We start from the raw sequence: 9,245 nt of genomic DNA, 5'->3' as shown, positions 1-9,245 counted from the left end.
GGGGGTTAGGTATAGGACAGATGTTAGGGGTAGGTTCTTTACTCAGCGAGTCGTGAGTTCATGGAATGCCCTGCCAGTAGCAGTGGTGGACTCTCCCTCTTTATGGGCATTTAAGCGGGCATTGGATAGGCATATGGAGGATAGTGGGTTAGTATAGGTTAGGTGGGCTTGGATCGGCGCAACATCGAGGGCCAAAGGGCCTGTACTGCGCTGTATTCTTCTATGAATTCTATGAAAAACTTGCTTGACTTTTTTGAAGAAGTAATGAAGAGGATTGATGACAGCAGAGCAGTAGATGTGATCTATATGGACTTCAGTAAGACATTCGACAAGGTTCCTCATGATATACTGGTTAGCGAGGTTAGATCATATGGAATGCAGGGAGAATTAGTCATTTGGATACAGAACTGACTTGAAGGTAGAAGGCAGAGGGTGGTGGTGGAGGGTTGTTTTCAGACTGGAGGCCTGTGACCAGTGGAGTGCCACAGGGATCCACTGCCTTTTGTCATTTACATATATGATTTGAATGTGAACGAAGGAGATGCAGTTAGTAAGTTTGCAGATGACACCAAAATTGGAGGTGTAGTGGACAGCGAAGAAGGTTACCTCGGATTACAGCGGGATCTTGATCAGGTGGGCCAATGGGCTGAGAAGTGGCAGATGGAGTTTAGTTTTGATAAATGTGAGGTGCTGCATTTTGGAAAAGCAAATCAGAGCAGGACTTATACAGCTAATAGTAAGGTCCTAGGGGGTGTTGCTGAACAAAGAGACCTTGGAGTGTAGTTCATAGCTCCTTGAAAGTGGAGTCATGAGTAGATAGGATAGTGAGGAAGGTGTTTGGTATGCTTTCGTTTATTGGTCAGAGTATTGAGTACAGAAGTTGGGAGGTCATGTTGAGGCTGTACAGGACATTGGTTAGGCCATTGTTGGAACATCGCATGCAATTCTGGTCTCCTTCCTATCGGAAGGATGTTGTGAAACTTGAAAGGGTTCAGAAAAGATTTACAAGGATGTTGGTAGGTTGCAGGATTTGAGCTACAGGGAGAGGCTGAATAGGCTGAAACTGTTTTCCCTGGAGCGTTGTAGACTGAGGGGTGACCATTTGGAGGTTTTTAAAATCATGGTGGGCAGGGATAGGACCAATAGACAAGGTTTTTTCCCCTGGGGTGGGGGAGTCCAGAACTAGAGGGCACAGGTTTAGGGTGAAAGGTGAAAGATTTAAAAAGGACCTAAGCAGCAACCTTTTCACGCAGAGGGTGGTGTGTGTATGGAATAAGCTGCCAGAGGATGTGGTGGAGGCTGGTACAATTACAATACAGATTTTTAAAAGGCATCTGGATGGATATATGAATAGGAAGGGTTTAGAGGGATATGGGCTGGAAAATGGGACTAGATTGGGTCAGCACGGATGAGTTGGACTGAAGGGTCTGTTTCCGTGTTGAACATCTCTATGACTCTATGTTTTACATGCAGCTGCAGATTCTAATATGTCAAAGATATCATCCATAGGGTAGGGAGTTTTTGTCAATATATCAAAGACACATTTCCCAGAAACTCAAACAGAGATGTGAGAGTGCAGTGGGATTCCCATGGCCACGCCATTGATGTGGGCACTTACTGGTGGCGTTGATCTGAACTCAATTGTTCATGTTGCTGAGTAAATATACTCAATGGATGTCGATTCACACAGTGGGTGGTGCGTCTGGATTATCAGGATATGGTGCTCGAGTGCAGAGGGTTAGGGCTTTCTTGGACGCTACCTTGGCCAACAGGCCAGCGATGTCAAATGAACACATAGTCACTGCTTTGCAATTCATCTGCAAGGCTCTGGAAGGGAATCCTCCACGTTATAAGTGAAAACTTGCTTCAAGTTGTTTGTAGCACTTCACCCACCTGCCCAATAAGCCAGAATATCTGTTTTGCAAGAAATACTCAATTGTATTAATATTTCACAATGTGTTCTTAATTCATGATGTTTTATTAACTTGGTATATTTTCCATTTTCTCTGCCTTCAATATAGAGTATTATTACTTGTCAGTGTTTATTAATTTTGTGCATTATTAATTAAGGGGATGTCATTAATTGTATAGTTTCAATTTACATAAGACAAAGGAGCAGGATTAAGCAGTTTGGCCCCTCAAATAAATCAGGCTGATCCGACATTCCTCATGTCCGCTTTCCTGCCCTTTTGCCATCACCCTTTGATTCCCTGATGAATCAAAGGATCTATCAATCTCAGCCTTGAATATACGCAAGGACTCTTCTCCCCACAGCTCTCCGTGATGAGGAGTTCCAAAGACTCACAACCCTCTGAGAGAAGAAATTCCTCCTCATTTCAGTCTTTATTCTCAGCTCAGCCCCTTTGCGGTGATGGCAAAGCACAGCAGGTCAGGCAGCATCTGAGAAGCAGGAGAATCGACATTTTGGGCCTAAGCCCTTCATCAGGAATGAGGGCTGATGATGAAGGGCTTATGCCCGAAATATCAATTATCCTGCTTCTCAGATGCTGCCTGACCTGCTGTGCTTTTTCAGCACTACACTCTTGACTCTGAGCTCCAGCATCTGCAGCCTTCACTTTCTCCCTGAAACGCTGCCCTCTGCTCTTCGACTCTCCCGTGAGGGGAAACATCCTCTCAGCATTTACTGTGTCAAGTCCTTTAAGAATCCGATATGTTTCAATGAGGTCATCTCTCATTCTTCTAAACTCCAGTGAGTAGAGTCCCAACCTGAGCAACCTATAAACCTGTTTAACCTTTGCTCGTGAGACAACGCCTCTGTCCCAGAGATCATCACAGTGAACCTTTTCTGAACTATCTCATATGAAATATTATCTTTCTTTCTATAAGGGGACATGCTCTCAGTACTCCAAATGTGGTCTCACCAGCACCTTGAACAGTTGCAATAAGGCTTCCCTACTCTTGCACTCCAATTCCCTTGGATAAGGGACAACATTCCAATAGCCTTCCTGATTCCCTGCCGCACCTATGTGCTAGCTTGCTGTATTCCATGCACAAGTTCCCCATATCCCTTTTTTATGGCAGCTTTCTGCATATTTTTCTCCATTTGAATAGAATCATAGAATCATAGGGATGTCCAGCATGGAAACAGACCCTTCGGTCCAACCCGTCCATGCCGACCAGATATCCCAACCCAATCTAGTCCCACCTGCCAGCACCCGGCCCATATCCCTCCAAACTCATCCTATTAATAATATTCTGTTCTTTTGTTCTTCCTTCCAAAATGAACAACTTCGCATTTTCCACATTATGTTCCATCTGCCAACTTTTTGTCCACTGACTGAACCGAGCCCTATCTCACTGTAAACTGTTTGTATACCCTCTTGCAACTCGTCTTACCACCTCTTTTTGTGTCATCCTCAAATTTGTCTGCAGTACACTTGCTTCCTTCCTTCAAGTCATTAAGATATATTGTAAACAGTTGCGGCTCCAGCACTGATCTCTGTGGAGTTCAATGGTTCCAGGTCACCAACCTGAAGAAGAATCCCTTCTCCCCATTCACTGTTTCCTGTCACTTGCCAATTCTCTATCCTTGGCAATGTACTACCTCCTCCACCATTGGTTGTTATGACTTGTCATTCTGTGAGGTACCTTGTTGAACACCTTCTGGAAGGGGAGGTGATGGCCATAGCCCTGGGTTTGGGGACCTGGGTTTGAGTCTACACTATAGCAGACGGTGGAATTTAAATTTGAATAAAAACAACCTGGAATTAAGAATCTACCGATAATTATGAAACCATTGTTGATTATCGGAAAAAAACCCGTCGGGTTCACTGATGCCCTCCTTACTTGGTCTGGCCTACATGTGACGCCAGACAAAAACTGCCATCTGAAATGGTTTAGCAAGCCACTCAGCTGTATCAATTGCGACAAAGTCTCAACAAAGAAATGAAACCAAACGGACTATCTGGCATCGACCTTGGCACCAGAAAGGCAATGACCAAAACAGCCTTGTTGAAACTGCTATATCTTCCCTACCATCATCTGTGGGGTAATGCCAAAATTAGGAGAGCTGTCTCACTGATTAGTTGAGCAACAGTCTTACATAGTCATATTCATGAAATTAGGTTGGATTAGATTCCCTAAAGCGTGGAAACAGGCCCAACAAATCCACACTGACCCTCCGTAGAGTAACCCACCCAGACCCATTTCCTTCTGACTAACACACCTAACACTATGGGCATGGCCAATCCACTTGACCTGCACATCGTTGGACTGTGGGAGCAAACCCACACAGACAAGGGGAGAATGTGCAAACTCCACACAGACAGTCGCACAAGGCTGGAATCAAACTTGGGACCCTGGTGTGAGGCAGCAGTGCTAACCACTGAGCCATGCCTTACAGACAATGTCCCAGACATCACCATCACCATCCCTGAATATGTTCTGTTCCCAACGGCAGGACAGGCACTCCAAAGGTGGCAGAACACTGGTATACGGTTGGGAGGGAGTTGCCCTGGGAGTTCTCAACATCGACTCCTGACCCCACGAAGTCTCATGGCTTCAGGTAAAACATGTTCTTTGAGGAGAAAATGAGGTCTGCAGATGCTGGAGATCAGAGCTGAAAATGTGTTGCTGGAAAAGCGCAGCAGGTCAGGCAGCATCCAGGGAACAGGAGAATCCCCACCCCCGTCTGACCTATCACCCTCACCTTGACCTCTTTCCACCTATCACATTTCCGACGCCCCTCCCCCAAGTCCCTCCTCCCTACCTTTTATCTTAGCCTGCTGGACAAACTTTCCTCATTCCTGAAGAAGGGCTTATGCCCTAAACGTCGATTCTCCTGTTCCCTGGATGCTGCCTGACCTGCTGCGCTTTTCCAGCAACACATTTTCAGGTAAAACATGTTCTTCCACAGTTGATGAATCAGTCTGTCCTCCAAGTTGAAAAACACTTGGAGGAAACACAGAAGATAGCCAGGACACAGAATGTACTCTGGGGATTTCAATGTCCACCACCAAGAATGATTCAGCAAGAGCACTACTTTTCGAGCTGGTCAGGTCCTAAAGCTGCGAGGCTTCGTCTGCAGTAAGTGGTGAGGGAACCACTAAAAGAGAAAACATACTTGGCCTCATCTTTGCCAATCTGCCGGCTGCAGAAGCATCTGTCCATGACAGTATGGATAAAAGTGACCACCGCACAGTCCGTGTGGAGATGAAGTCCCATCTTCACATTGAGAATAACCTTTATAGTGTTGTGTGGCACTATCACCATGCTACATGGGACAGACTTTGAACAGATCTAGCAACTCAAGGCTGGGCATCAATGAGGCTCTCTGGACCATCACAGCAGCAAACTTGTACTCCAACACAAGCTGTAACCTCATGGTCCACACTCAACCATTATCATCAAGTTCAATGAGGAGTGAAGAAGGGCATGCCAGGAGCAGCAACAGACATACCTGAAAATGAGGTGTCAACCTGGTGAAGCTACCTAACAGGACTACTTGCATTGCCAAACAGCATAAGCAGCAAGTGAAAGACAGAGCTAAGCAATTCCCCCAACCAATGGATCAGATCGAAGCTCTGCAGTCCTGCCACATTCAGTCATGAATGGTACTGGGCAATTAAACAACTCACTGGAGGAGGAGGGTCCCCACATATCCCTATCCTCAATGATGCAACATATCAACACAAAAGATAAGGCTGAAGCAATTACATTCATCTTCAGCCAGATGATCCATTTTGGCCTCCTGCAGTGATCCCCAGCATGACAGACACCAGTCTTCAGCCAATTCAATTCACTCCACGTGCTGTCAAGAAAAGGACGGATCGGATGCTGCAAAGGCTACTGGCCCTGGCAACATTCCAGCAATCATACTGAAGGCTTATGCTCCAGAACTTGCTGCTCCCCTAGTCAAGCTGTTCCAATATAGTTTCAAAACTGGCATCTACATGATAATGTGGAATCTTGTCCAAGTATGTCCTGTACCAAAAAAGCAGGATAAATCCAACCCAGCCAATTACCGCCCCATCAATCTGCTCTTGATCATCAGTAAAGTGATGGAAGGTGTCATCATCATTGCTGTCAAGCAATAACTACCTCAGTAATAATCTGTTCACTGATGGTCAGTTTGGGTTCTGCAAGGGCCACTGACCTCCTGACCTCATTAAACCCATGGCTCAAATATGGACAAAAGAGTTGAAGTTCAGAGGTGAGCTGAGAATTACAGTCCTTGACATCAAGGCTGCATTTGACGGAGTGTGGCATCAAGAAGTCCTAGCAAAACTAAAATCAATGACTATCATGGGGCAAATTCTCCACTGGTTAGAGTCACACCTGGCACATAGGAAGATGGTTGTGGTTGTTCGAGGTCAGTATCTCAGCTCCAGGACATCTCTGCAGGGGTTCCTCAGGGCAGTGTCCTAGGCCCAACCATATTCAGCTGCTTCATCAATGACTTTTTCTCCATCATAAGGTCAGAAGTAGAAATGTTTGCTGATGATCACACAATGCTCAGCACCATTTGCAATTGCTCAGATACTGAAGCAGTCCATATTCAAATGCAACAAGATCTGGACAATCCTCCAAGCCACTCACCATCTGGAATATACCACCATTCCTTCACTGTTGTTGGGTCAAAATCTTGGAATTCCCTCCCTAACAGCATTGTAGGTCAACCCATAGCTGACAGACTGCAGCTGTTCAAGCAGGCAGCTCACCATCACTTTGTCAAGGGCAAATAGGGGTGGGAAATAAATGCTGGCCAACCTATATCCCTTTTGTGGAGTCAGGAAGTGGGTTACTCACCACAGTATTCCTAACCTCTGACCTGCTTTTGTAGCCATTGCCTTTATGTGGTGAGTTGAGTTGAGTTTCTAGTCAGTGGTAACCACAGAAGTTTTGATAGAAAACAAAGTCCAAATACAACACATCTACAAGTTTCCCTCTATCTACTCAGGTTGAGAGTTCCTCAAAAAGCTTTGATAAATTAGTCAGATGTGATTTCCTTTCATGAATCATGCTGATTAGATTATTGATTAGATTAGATTAGATTATTTAATTAGATTATGATTTTCCAAATATGATTTCCTTTCTAATTGATTCCAATGTTTTTCCAATAATAGATGCTGGACTAATTGGCCTATAGTTACTTATATTTTACCTCCCTCTCTTTTTGAATAGGGGTGTCACACTGGCAGTGTTCCAACCCTCCTGTACTTTCCAGAATCCAAGAACTTTTATATCCACTACTTCTGGAGGTAGGATCAGTGGAAGGATCAGAGCCCCATTGTTTGTAATAAATATCAATGATTTGATCAGTAGATTTACAAATGGTATGAAAATTGGTGGAGTTGTGAATAGTGAAGAAGGTTATCAAATGATATGGCAGCATATAGATCAGTTGGAAAGTTGGGTAGAGAAATGGCAGATGGAGTTTAATCTGGACAAGTTTGAGGTGAAGCATTTTCATAGAATCCCTACAATGTGGAAGAGGCCATTCAGCCCAACCAACTCTCCGAAGAGCACCAAACTTGACCCCTCCCCCCCAACCCCAATACATGCCAATCCCTATAACTTGCATTTCCCATGGCTAGCCCACTTAGTCTGCACATCCATGGATACTATGGTCAATTTGGTATGGCCAATCCACCAAACCTACACGTCTTTGGACTGTGGGAGAAAACCGGAGCACCCAAAGGAAACCCATGTAAACACAGGGAGAACATGTAAACTCTACACAGACAGTCGCTGGAGGGTGGAATTGAATCCGGGTCCCTGGCATTGTGAGGCAGCAGTGCTAACCACTGAACCACCGTGCTCTCCTTTTGGGGAGGTCAAGTACAAGAGGAAAATGTACAGCAAATGGCAAGATCCTCAGGAGCATTGATATACAGAGGGATCTGATGGTGCAAGTTCATAGCTCCATGAAAGTTCATTTTGACCTCTCTCTTCCCTTTCATTTGTTTTAAGAAGCTCTTATTGTCAGTTTTTATATTACATGCTAGTTTGCCCTCATAGTTTATTTTCTCTTTCTTTATTATCTTTTTAATCCTGCTTTGCTGGATTCTGAATTTATCCCAGACAACTTTATACTTCCTCAACTCTCTTAGTTAGCCATGGCCAGTTTATCCCTCTCTTACAATCTTCTTCTTCACTGGGATGCATTCTTGCTGAGAATCATGAAGTGCATTCATGATAAACTATTTGCCCAGTCTACTTTACTAACTCTATCCTCATTTCATTACGATTCCCTTTATTTAAGTTAAACATAGTTGTTTCCAGTCAAACTTTCTCACTCTCGAACTACGTATTACATGCTACTTTATGATCACTACTTCCTAGGGGATCTTTTACTCAGCGATGTTTTGTTAAAACTGCCTTGTTAGCCATTACCAAATCCAAGATAGTCCACTCCCTGGTTGGCTCCATGACATGTTGCTTTTAATGCACTTTATAAATTCAATGGCATGTTGATTGGGTTGAAGTTACCCACAATTATTGCTCTATTCTTTTTAAATGCTGCGGGATCAGTTCCTGCGGATTGGAGGGTGGCTAATGTTGTGCCACGTTTTAAGAAAGGTGGGAGAGAGAAAGCAAGAAGTTATAGACCAGTTAGTCTGACCTCAGTGGTGGGAAAGATGCTGGAGTATATTATAAAGGATGAAATTACGACACATCTGGATAGTAGAAACAGGATAGGTCAGAGAGGACATGGATTTATGAAGGGGAAATCATGCTTGACTAATCTTCTGGAATTTTTTGAGGATGTAGCTCTGAAGATCGACGAGAGAGATCCAGTAGATGTAGTGTACTTGGACTTTCAGAAAGCTTTTGACAAAGTCCCACGTAGGAGGTTAGTGAGCAAACTTAGGGCGCATGGTATTGGGGGCAAAGTACTAACTTGGATTGAAAGTTGGTTGGCTGATAGGAAACAAAGAGTAGTGATAAACGGCTCCATTTTGGAATGGCAGGCAGTGACCAGTGGGGTACCGCAGGGATCAGGACTGGGACCACAGCTTTTTACAATATATGTTAATGATATAGAAGATGGTATTAGCAATAACATTAGCAAATTTGCTGATGATACAAAGCTGGGTGGCAGGGTGAAAAGTGATGAGGATGTTAGGAGATTACAGGGTGACCTGGACAAGTTAGGTGAGTGGGAAGATGCATGGCAGATGCAGTTTAATGTGGACAAATGTATGGTTATCCACTTTGGTGGCAAATACAGGAAGGCAGATTACTATTTCAATGGAATCAATTTAGTTAAAGGGGCAGTACAG

This window comes from Chiloscyllium plagiosum, chromosome 11 (assembly GCF_004010195.1).
Source record: "Chiloscyllium plagiosum isolate BGI_BamShark_2017 chromosome 11, ASM401019v2, whole genome shotgun sequence".
Taxonomy (NCBI): domain Eukaryota; kingdom Metazoa; phylum Chordata; class Chondrichthyes; order Orectolobiformes; family Hemiscylliidae; genus Chiloscyllium; species Chiloscyllium plagiosum.
Note: the sequence above shows the minus strand (reverse complement) of the source record.